The sequence below is a fragment of the Hyperoodon ampullatus genome, assembly GCF_949752795.1.
Source record: "Hyperoodon ampullatus genome assembly, chromosome: 14".
Taxonomy (NCBI): Eukaryota; Metazoa; Chordata; class Mammalia; order Artiodactyla; family Ziphiidae; genus Hyperoodon; species Hyperoodon ampullatus.
This window is the reverse complement of record NC_136927.1, coordinates 73869521-73880639: the sequence shown is the minus strand read 5'-3', so window position 1 is coordinate 73880639 and position 11119 is coordinate 73869521.

Here is an 11119-nt window from a genome sequence, read left to right as displayed (position 1 = left end):
GGGTGTGGGATGGTTGCTGCAGCTCTAGATGTCACAACAGGAAGATGTGTGTAGAGGGCAGTGGTGAAAAGACCTTTACAGCAAACCATGCTCTCTTTTTCTTGACGGAGAGTGGCTTCCCCAGAAGCCACGGCCTTCCCAGGCTTCCCTTGTCATCTCATTGGCTGGAGCTGCAAGGAAGGCCTGGAAAGCAAATGTCTGCAAACGCTAATGGGAAAGTGACCTAAGATCTTAAATTAATCCTGCTTCATCCCTGAGGCTGAGGCAGGTGACCACGTGGCTATAAAAATCGAGGTTCTAGAATGGATAAACAACAAGGTCCTACTGTATAGCACAGGGAACTATATTCAATATCCTATGATAAATCATAATGGAAAAGAATATGAAAAAAGAATGTATATATATATATAAATGAATCACTTTGCTGTACAGCAGAAATTAACACAACCTTGTAAATCAACTATACTTCCAAAAAAAAAAAAATTGATGGGACTTCCCTGGTGGCACAGTCGTTTAGAATCCGCCTGTCAATGCAGGGGACGAGGGTTCGATCCCTGGTCCGGGAAGATCCCACATGCTGCGGATTTACTAAGCCCATGTGCCACAACTACTGAGCCTGTACCCTAGAGCCCGCGAGCCACAACTACTGGGCCCATGTGCCCAAATTACTGAAGCCCGCACGCTCTAGGGCCCGCCTGCTGCAACTACTGAGCCTGTGTGCTGCAGCTACTGAAGCCCGAGCGCCTAGTGCCCGTGCTCCGCAACAAGAGAAGCCACTGCAATGAGAGGCCTGTGCACTGCAACGAAGAGTAGCCCCCGCTCGCCACAACTAGAGAAAGCCCACCTGCAGCAACGAAGGCCCAATGCAGCCAAAAAAAGTAAAATAAAATACACAACTTTAAAAAAAAGTGCTGAGAATTAAAAAAAAAAAAATCGAGCTTCTATTAGCAAGAAGGAAGGAGGAAATGCTTTTGGGATAGGTAGATAATGAACTGTGTGTACCATACTGGGTCAAAGGACGTATGCATTTAAAATTCGGACAGAAATTTCTAAGTGGCAGGGCTTTTGTAACAAGAAAAAAAAAAGGTATCACTGCTCATGTTGAATATTGCAGAAATGCTTTTATAATTCCCAACTTTAATGGAAAAAGGTGAAGGATAAATTTTAAAAAAAGTTCTCACCACTGCTGGGTCTTTGTGCCCCCTTTTCCTCCTCTGTTTTCATACTGGCTTGTGGTATTCTGGTTTCTGCTGGTTTAGAACATTCATCTCTTGAAGTAGGGGAGACATACGACAGCGTTGCCTGATCTGAAAAAGAATGGCTTGTGTGAGCCTCGGGGTGGTCATCCTAGGGACACCCATGCCTCCCGGCTCACACTGCAGGGAGCTGGGAAGGACTGGGGTCTGTGATGGGCTGATGAACATTTTAGCCAATCCCTCTTCCATTGTTTTGCTTATCATTATTTATTTGATAAGCAATGTTTATTTGTTAAATATTGTTTATTAAAACAATCAGGGCCTCCCTGGTGGCGCAGTGGTTGAGAGTCCGCCTGCCGATGCAGGGGATACGGGTTCGTGCCCCGGTCTGGGAGGATCCCATATGCTGCGGAGCGGCTGGGCCCGTGAGCCATGGCCGCTGAGCCTGCGCGTCCGGAGCCTGTGCTCCGCAACGGAAGAGGCCACAACAGTGAGAGGCCCGCGTACCGCAAAAAAAAAAAAAACACAAAAAAACAATCAAAATAATATTATACATGCATCTAGTTGGAAATATCAATATGGAAGAGTTTTCAATGAAAGATAATCTGGGGATCTTAAAATACGGTAGGATAATTTTCTGCAGGGTGGGGAGCAGGACTGGAGAGGGAGGTGTGAGCTCCAGGTGCAGCTCAGGCTGAGCACTGGGAGAGGGGTCCCTTCCAGATCTTTCCTTCTCATCTGGGGCAGCCCATCCTGTCGGCATGGGAGCTGCTGACCTGCCTACAGGTAGCAAGTTCCTGAGAGAGAGAGGAAGATAGAAAGGGGAGGGAGGGAGGGAGAGAGGGAGGGAGAGAGAGAGGAGGAAAGGGCTGAAGGGCTGAATTTGAACTTGGAGCTGGAGGTCAAGGGCTGAGAGGAGGCCAAATTCCAGTCTCACACCCTACAACACCCCACCCCTCCCCCCTGCGCGCCTCCAAGACCTTTCTGGGCAGCTTTTCCTACTGTTGTACCTTAAACCAAAGAAGCCATCAGAACCTTTCCTTCCTGCGAGTGTAAGGAAGGAAATTAGCTTCTGACCTGGTAGAAAAGCCACACACCTCCCCTTCCCTAATTCTCAGCTTCCTGCTGGTTCACCTTGGGAACTTCCTGGGTGAAATTTGAAACCAGCCCCTTACCCTGGAGCGCACACAGAGGGCAGGGAGAGAGAGAAGAAAGAGGCAGACCACTCCGGATTGGTAGGTGGCAGTTTTAACCAGCAAGGGAACTTACGTGTTTGTTTTGGGGCGGGCTCAAGACCAGCCAATCTCTGCACCCGCCTCCAGAAGCTTAAAAGTTTACAGGGAAGCCTTAGCCTGGTTCAGCCGTGTACACCGTGCAGATGGTCTTCTCAACAGCATCCCTCTCTTAAGGCTGCATCCTTGGAACACCTCCCACTGTGGGAACTGTGGGCAGAAGGTACATTCCAAGCACGGGGGAGGGGGTGAGGAGCCTCCGATTGCCCGGGTCCCATGCACGGGGCAACCAGTGGTCACGTCCTCGCGATGACCTCCTCTAATAAATCCTCACCCTGGGCAGGATTTTCTGAGGTCCTGACACTTGCCAGTCCTCAAGTATGGGTTGACCAAGACCTGTGAGTCTTGGTCTTCTTTGACCAGAGACAGTGAGTCTTGCAAGTCTTCCCTTCTCCATCCCCTTCCTGACCATCTGGCGGTAGAAGTCCCTAGCTCCACAGGTGCGCTGAGCCCTGACAGCACCACGAACCCCTGCATCCTCTCCCTGTCGTCCTCCTGGATCTCACTGCTGTCTGGTGGGGCTCAGTGTAATTGGGGAGTGGTGCACGTGGGATGAGAGGGACAGGAGGCTCAACCCATGCCCCAGGCAAGGGGCCCTCTTGTCACAGAGATCAGTGCAGAGAAGGGCAGCCTCATTTAGATTCACAAGCATCAGTGAAGAATGAAGAAACCCCCCCATAGGAGTTCACAGGGAACTTTTTGAGCACCATGTCCCAGGCGCCAAGCTAAGAACTTTCCATGCACAATCTCATTTCATCCTCATAGTGGCCTTGAGAAGTCCCATGTTCTTCAGATGAAGAAACTGAGTCAGAAGTTTATTTTTTTATTTTTTATTTAAAAAATTTTTATTTTATTGAAGTATAGTTGATTTACAATGTTGTGTTAATTTCTACTGTATAGCAAAGTGATTCAGGTATACATATACACACATTCTTTTTCATATTCTTTTCCATTATGGTTTATCACAGGATATGGAATATAGTTCCCTGTGCTATACGGTAGGACCTTGTTGTTTATCCATTCTCTATATAATCGTTTACATCTGCTAACCCCAAACTCCCAATTCAACCCTCCCTCACCTTCCTCCCCCTTGGCAACCACAAGCCTGTTCTCTATGTCTGTGAGTCTATTTCTGTTTCGTAGATAGGTTCGTTTGTGTCGTATTTTCAATTCCACATATAAGTGATATCATATGGTATTTGTCTTTCTCTTTCTAGAGAGTCAGAAAGTTTAAGTAACTTGCCCGAAGTCCCAGAGTAAGTCAGAGGGCTAGTTTGAACCTTGGTCTGTTTGACCTCAAAATTCTTCTAAATTATTTTTTTTATATTTACTTATTTATTTATTTTGGCTGCATGGGGTCTTAGTTGAGGCATGTGGTATCTTTGTTGCGGCATGTGGGCTTCTTAGTTGCAGCATGTGGACTCTTAGTTGCGGCATGCATGCGGGATCTAGTTCCCAGACCAGAGATCGAACCGCGGGCCCCCTGCTTTGGGAGCACGGAGTCTTACCCACTGGACCACCAGACAAGTCCCTCTTCTAATTTTAATATTCTACTTTCTCTAACTATAAAGTAGTGGTAGGCTAGTGGTTTGGGATCCACTGCAATAGTTTGAGAAGTAAGAAAAAGAGGGACCAGCAAGGATAACTCTGCATCATACTCTCCCTTTCATACTTCCTCGTTTATACCCTGTCATCATGTCCTTATATACTGACTGTCAGACCATCAGGTAACAGCTCTTAAATTGTTTTCTTCTAGTGACAACCTGGACCCCAGCTCCAGTCTGGACCAGGACACCAGCGCACTCGGGACAGGGAAATTGTTACCGAGTCCAAGCTCGCCCTGCGAGCTGCACGACAGGCCAGGCCAGTGAATTGGAGACGAGGTGTTGAGGGAAGGAATACAAAGCCTACTGGCAGACCAAGGAGATGGCAGACTAGTGTCTCCGATAAATCATTTTATCAGGGTTTGGATGCCAGTTTCTTTTATAGCACAGAGAGGGGGAGGAGATGAGGAAGTAAAGTAAAAAGGCCATAAATTTTGCAAGTATCCCTGGAATGGCCAGCCTTGGTGAGGGGATGTGTTAATTTCTTCTTTCTTGCAGCCATCCACAGGTGGGCAGGGTTCCCTGAGGCAGGCCATTACGTCTGATTATAGTAACAAAACGCAAAGCAAAGTTTAAAGTCAAAGAAACAGATCGAACATGGAGTCCGATTTAGCTCTTCCTCTTAAAAAATGAAATGGAGTTTGTGAGGGTGTCTCATCCAGACACTGAAGATGAGGTGTAGGGTGCTCAGTGAGGGGTCAAGACCTATTTGGAGTGGTAGTGGGGCTCAGATGCTCCTCCTCTGGGACCCCAGGCTTAGCTGCGCTTTGGGGGCTGGGAGTTTTGAGTGGAATTCCTTTTTGGTGCTTTTATGCTCAGAGCCACCAGAGGGCAGCAGAGGTCGTCATAGATCATTTCCAGGCAGGAGAAACGTTATTCTGAGTTCGTCCCAGCTTTTTCAATCCACTTTGAGAAAAAGTTACATAGCTGGGTCTATACTCCAGATCCCTACTGAATTACATGTAATAAAGCAAGACCTAACATTATGGCCTTCCTTTTCATATGATGTGGAATGCTTCTGCACTTTTGGTAACATTTATCTTGACATTATTCATTATGTTGTATCAATGTTTCTTGTACCAAAGTCACAGGGCAAATTCCTTGTGGAGCTCAAGATCAGGAGTTTCCCTCTCATGATAAGCTGTTATGAGAATGGGAAATAATTTATTGGACATCTCTTATGTTGCTATCGAGAGATGATGTTTCGTTTTGGCTACCAGCAAGCCCAGAGCTTGGGTTTTTTGTTGTTGTTTGTTTGTTTTTAATTGGAGTAGGGTTGCTTTACAATGTTGTATTAGTTTCTACTGTACAGCAAAGTGAATCAGCTCTACGTATACATATATCCCCTGTGTTTTGGATTTCCTTCCCATGTAGGTCACCACAGAGCATTGAGTAGAGTTCCCTGTGCTAGGCAGTAGGTTCTCATTAGTTATTTTATTTTATTTTTTTTGCGGTACGCGGGCCTCTCACTGTTGTGGCCTCTCCCGTTGCAGAGCACAGGCTCCGGACGTGCAGGCTCGGCGGCCATGGCTCACGGGCCCAGCTGCTCAGCGGCATGTGGGATCTTCCCGGACCGGGGCATGAACCCGTGTCCACTGCATCAGCAGGCGGACTCTCAACCACTGCGCCACCAGGGAAGCCCTTAGTAGTTATTTTAAAAGTGCTCCTCAGGGGATTCTAGTAGGTGATCTGGTTTGGGGATCTCTGAATTAGAAGTTTGTGAAAATGAAACCGAGCAGGACCCTGTGGGGCTTTCTGGGCACGGAAGCCTTTCTGTGTCCCCCCATTTCTTGGTAATAGGCTTCAGCCTCCATGACCTTCCCTGAGTCCCAAAGGGCAGGTTCAAACAGTTGCTAATCAGGGAAGGGAGGGGATGCAGAGATGAGGGAAGAGCAGCCCAGAAACAACAGTGCAGCCTTGGGGCAGGTTCCCAGTTCTGCCTCAAGGGACACACATAACAATACCTTTGAGCTCTTCTGCAGAACTAAAACCCCCAACAAATGGAAGATAAACTACTTGATGAGGCATTCTTCATTCCAGAGAGAAGGTCATAGTTTGATAACCTCGAGAACCAGAAAAGCTCATCAGGAGACCGCCTGAGACCAGATTAAACAGGCCCTTCACACACCCTGATCCTTATCAGCAACTCACTCCTCACCAAATTCCCCTCCCCGCCTTTGCCTGGCAAAACAATAAAGCTATTCTTTTCTACTTCACCCAAAACTCTGTTTCCAAGATTCCCTTTGGCATCAGTTCGAAGAGGCCAAGTTTTCAGCATCAAAAGCCCCTCTCAGCTACAAGGATCTGTGAGCCCAATTCAATAAGCTTTTCTTTTCTTTTTTTTTTTTTTTGGCCGTGCAGTGCGGCAAGCCAGATTTTAGTTCCCTGACCAGGGATCAAACCCCTGCCCCGCTGCAGTGGAAGCATGGAGTCTTAACCACTGGACTGCCAGGGAAGTCCCATCCTAATTCAGTAATCTGAAATGTTCACCCAGCCTTTACCATTCTCTTGTTTTTCTTCTTCAGCTTTCCCATATGTTCAGAGCTGTTTATACGCTTGGGGTCATGAGTCTTTTTTGTTATTCCTTTTCTCCTCCCCCTTCCTTCATCTCTTCCTTTTCCAGTTTATTATCTTTTGGAAAAACTGAATAATCATTGTTGAGATATCCAAACAATACAGAAAAGTTCAAAGAGGAAGATCTCCTGGCCCACAGATAACCTTCATGCGTTGATATGGGTAGCAATCAGGGGAAGTGCCCGTGGTTCTGTAATATAGGCGTTTGTCATTCAACAGTATGTCACAGAGAGACGTGATTTTTTTTTTTTTTTTTTTTTTAGTTTCTGCTTTATAACAAAGTGAATCAGTTATACATATACATCTGTTCCCATATCCCTTCCCTCTTGCGTCTCCCTCCCTCCCACACTCCCTATCCCATCCCTCCAGGCGGTCACCGAGCTGATCTCCCTGTGCTATGCGGCTGCTTCCCACTAGCTATCTACCTTACGTTTGGTAGTGTATATATGTCCATGCCTCTCTCTCTCTCTCGCTTTGTCACAGCTTACCCTTCCCCCTCCCCATGTCCTCAAGTCCATTCTCAAGTAGGTCTGTGTCTTTATTCCTGTTTTACCCCTAGGTTCTTCATGACATTTTTTTTCCCTTAAATTCCATATATATGTGTTAGCATACGGTATTTGTCTTTCTCTTTCTGACTTACTTCACTCTGTATGACAGACTTGCTCATGCTTTAAGTGCATATTTAGCCTAGCAACTGAGTGAGCCTGCCTTGCCCTGGAATGAAGCCCTCATCCAACTGGGTAGTTGTGTGTTAAGGTTCTTGGTTACCAGCAACAGAAAGATGCTGGCTAACTCATGCAAATGAGAGTGTGCTGGAACAATATTGGAGCTCACATGATTCATGGGAAGCTGGGCCATCATGGTTGGAACTGATGCACCCTGGAGGGTCAAGAGGGAGAAAGCATCATCTAGGCAGGAAGGTCATCTAGGTTGGGTCCCAGTGGCACTACTGTGGGCAGTTTGGTAGGCATGGCTGGCCTTGCTCTGATTGGTTGCCAGGCCCTTCCTTGTGGAGGCTGCCAGCCTACTTGTAAGTGGGGCTGGGTCCTGGGACAGCTGGCTTCCTGATCCAGGGGGTCCCAGGGCTAGTGCCTGCCTGCTGGTGGGTGGAGGGGCCCCTGCAGAGAGGAAGGAGTCCAAACTGGTGTTTGCCAGCACCAGTGTCCTCGTGGTAGACTGAGCTCCAAAAAATGGCTGCTGCCAGTGTCTATATCCCCAGGTGGGGAATCCCAGTGGCTTCCTACCTTCTCTCCAGGAGGCTTTCCAAGATCAGCAAGTGGGTCTGACCTCGGCTTCCTTCAAATTACTGCCTCTGCACTGGGACTCTGAGCATCTGAGATTTTGTGCCCTTTAAGAAAGGAGTCTGGGCTTCCCTTGTGGCGCAGTGGTTGAGAGTCCGCCTGCCGATGCAGGGGACACGGGTTCGTGCCCCGGTCCGGGAGGATCCCACATACCGCGGAGCAGTTGGGCCCGTGAGCCATGGCCGCTGAGGCTGTGCGTCCGGAGCCCGTGCTCCGCAACGGGAGAGGCCACAGCAGTGAGAGGCCCGCGTATCGGGAAAAAAAAAAAAAAAGAGTGGAGTCTGTGTTTCCTTCAACCCTCTGGCTTTCCTGTATACAAGTCTTACTGGCCTTCAAAGCCAGACAGTTCTGGGGGTTCATCTTCCCGATGCAGGACCCCCAGGCTGGGGAGATTGATTTGGGGCTCAGATGCTTTGCTCCTTGGGGGAAACCTCTGTAATTGTGATTATCCTCCTGTTTGTGGGTTGCCTACCTGGCAGTGTGGGTCTTGACTATACCGTGACTCCGCCCCTCCGACCCATCTCATTGTGCTTCCTCCTTTCATCGTGGAAAATCTTTTCTGTTAATCTTTAGGCCATTCTCAGAGATAGTTGCTCAGTAAATAGTTGTGATTTTGGTGTGCCAGTGGGAGGAGGTGAGCTCAGGGTCTTCCTATTCTGCCACCTTGGCCACACCCTCCCCAAACCTTCACCCTCATTTGTGATGACCAACTATCCCCAGATATTGACACGTGTCCTCTGGGGGAAAAATGGCCCCTGGTTGAGAACTTAGATCCTAACTGATGTGCTGTCCCTTTGTGGTGAGATGTGTAGAGAAAAGATGTTTCCTAGACTTCTGACTTGCGTTAGCAGGCACCTGGAACCAACCCTCATAAGACACTAGAATGGAGGAAGAGAATTCCCTGGAAGGAAATAGGCTGCTACTAGGAAAGAGAAAGGGATACTAAACAGCTTGCTTGAAGTCCTTAGGGCCATAAAGATCACTGTTAAGAGCCTTTCACATTTTATGGGTCCAAGTCATAGATGACTGCTGCAGGAGAAGCTTTCATTCTAAGAACTAATGTCAGGGAATTCCCTGGTGGTCCAGTGGGTAAGACTGTGCTCCCAGTGCAGGGGGCCCGGGTTTGATCCCTGGTCGGGAAACTAAATCCTGCACGCATGCTGCAACTAAAAGTCCACGTGACACAATGAAGATCTCGTGTGCTGCAACTAAGACCCGGTGCAGCCAACATAAATAAGTAAATAATAAATAAATAAACATTAAAAAAAAAAGGAAGTTATGTCAGGGACTTCCTTGAGGGTCCAGTGGTTAAGACTTCATGCTTCCACTGCATGGGACATGGGTTTGATCCCTGGTTGGGGAAACTAAGATCCCACATAACACGTGGCCAAAAGAAAAAAAGAAAGAAAAGAAGTTATGTCAGCTAGATCTCCTTTCCTGACAGCTTCCTGATTTTTCACAGGTTAGTACTTGTGAAATGAGAATATACATGGCCTAGTGGTCTTTTTTTTTGTGTGTGTGTGGGAATTCCCCCAAGGGGTCTTGTTAACATGCAAATTCCACCGTTCTCAGCTTGGGCCCAGGGTCTGCATTTCTAACAAGCTCCCAGGGAGTGCTGGTGCTGCTGGCTTTTTTTTTTTTTAATTGTCCTTCTTATATTCTTTTTTTCCCCCACCCATTTAATTAAAAAAAATTCACAAAAGTCATTCTTTGGAATACCAGAATATAGTTCTGAGAGACTTTCAAGGAAATGATACTTGAGTCTTTATATAACACTGTGTTTCACAATAGTCAGAGGGAAGAAAGTCTTCAGAATCCATGAATGGGCACCAGGTAGGTTATACCCATGATGTCAGGCCTGGAACAATATTTTATATGGACTCAGAACTGTCGGGATACTAGAGTCTGACTCACAACACCCAGAGGCTACTTTCTTGTTTCATTTGTCCTTTTCTGCACAGGAGTAATTCCGATGTGAGGGGCTATGGTGACATCTCTAACCTATGCTTTCTTCCAACTGCTGAGGTTTCTCCAATGCTGTTCCCATAGTCCAGAGGCAGGTGTTCAGGACATCCACATGTGGCTTTACCCTAAGCTATAGTTCCCTCTACTGTTTATGGCCCGTAGCCTATTGACCTGCTCTACTCATATCTCTGAACTCATTTGTGAGGCTGGGTCCTTGATGATACTATGAATAAGGCAGTTAGGGCAAAGGGGAATGATCCTCTATACTCTGACAGTAGAGGTTCAGCTTGGTTTAAGACTTGTACATCCCAGCTCTAAAGTCACAATTTCTGTACTGCTGGCCCTTGGGGCACCAGAGATATTTCCCTAGCATATGAGCATTGTTGGGGGTTGGATGCTCATTGATTGGGGGCAGAGGAAATAATTTAATGATGACTGTTTTCGTGCCACCTACATGGAAATCCACTGGGGTCAGTGACAAAATACAGAAACAAACTCAGTTTTGGAAGGTCATGCCAAGGAGACAGCAACACTGATTGCCTTTGTACAGACTGACTCATTACATGGGTAGGTTGGTACCTCGGAGAGGTCACTTGTTTATGTTGGAGGAATCTGGGATGGGAGAGATGAGTGAATTTAGATCAGGGCTGACATACAGGAATTTTTCAGTTAAAATTTTATATATCTAATCAGCATGAAAGACAAAGCTGGGCAAGGAAATTAGTAAGAATTCTGAATTCAAAAACCTTCAAGCAATATAGTCCAATTTATTTACTCAGAATAATTTGGGCATAATTCTTCATGAAGAATATTTCTTTTTCCTTGTTTCTTCCTTCTGTTGTATTAAGCTGATTTTCCTTAACTTCTGTCACTGTTAACAAATAAACAAATTTAGTGATTCATACAGCCATTGGAAGAATCCATAGGTCCTTTACACGTTAGCAGAACTTCATAGCTGTTTTTAATACTAATAATCTCTCCTGATCCATACATCTATCTGTAAAAGATTAGTGAGCAAATATAGTGCTAGACCCTGAGGAGAGACAAGTTAATAAAGTGATGTTTCTGCTCTGGAACATGTCTATAGTTTAGCCATTCACTATAGATATTGAACTGTGGTATTTGTCTTCGCCTACTCTCCACACTCCCACAACTTTTCTTTTAACTGTGCAACCATATGGTGTTGG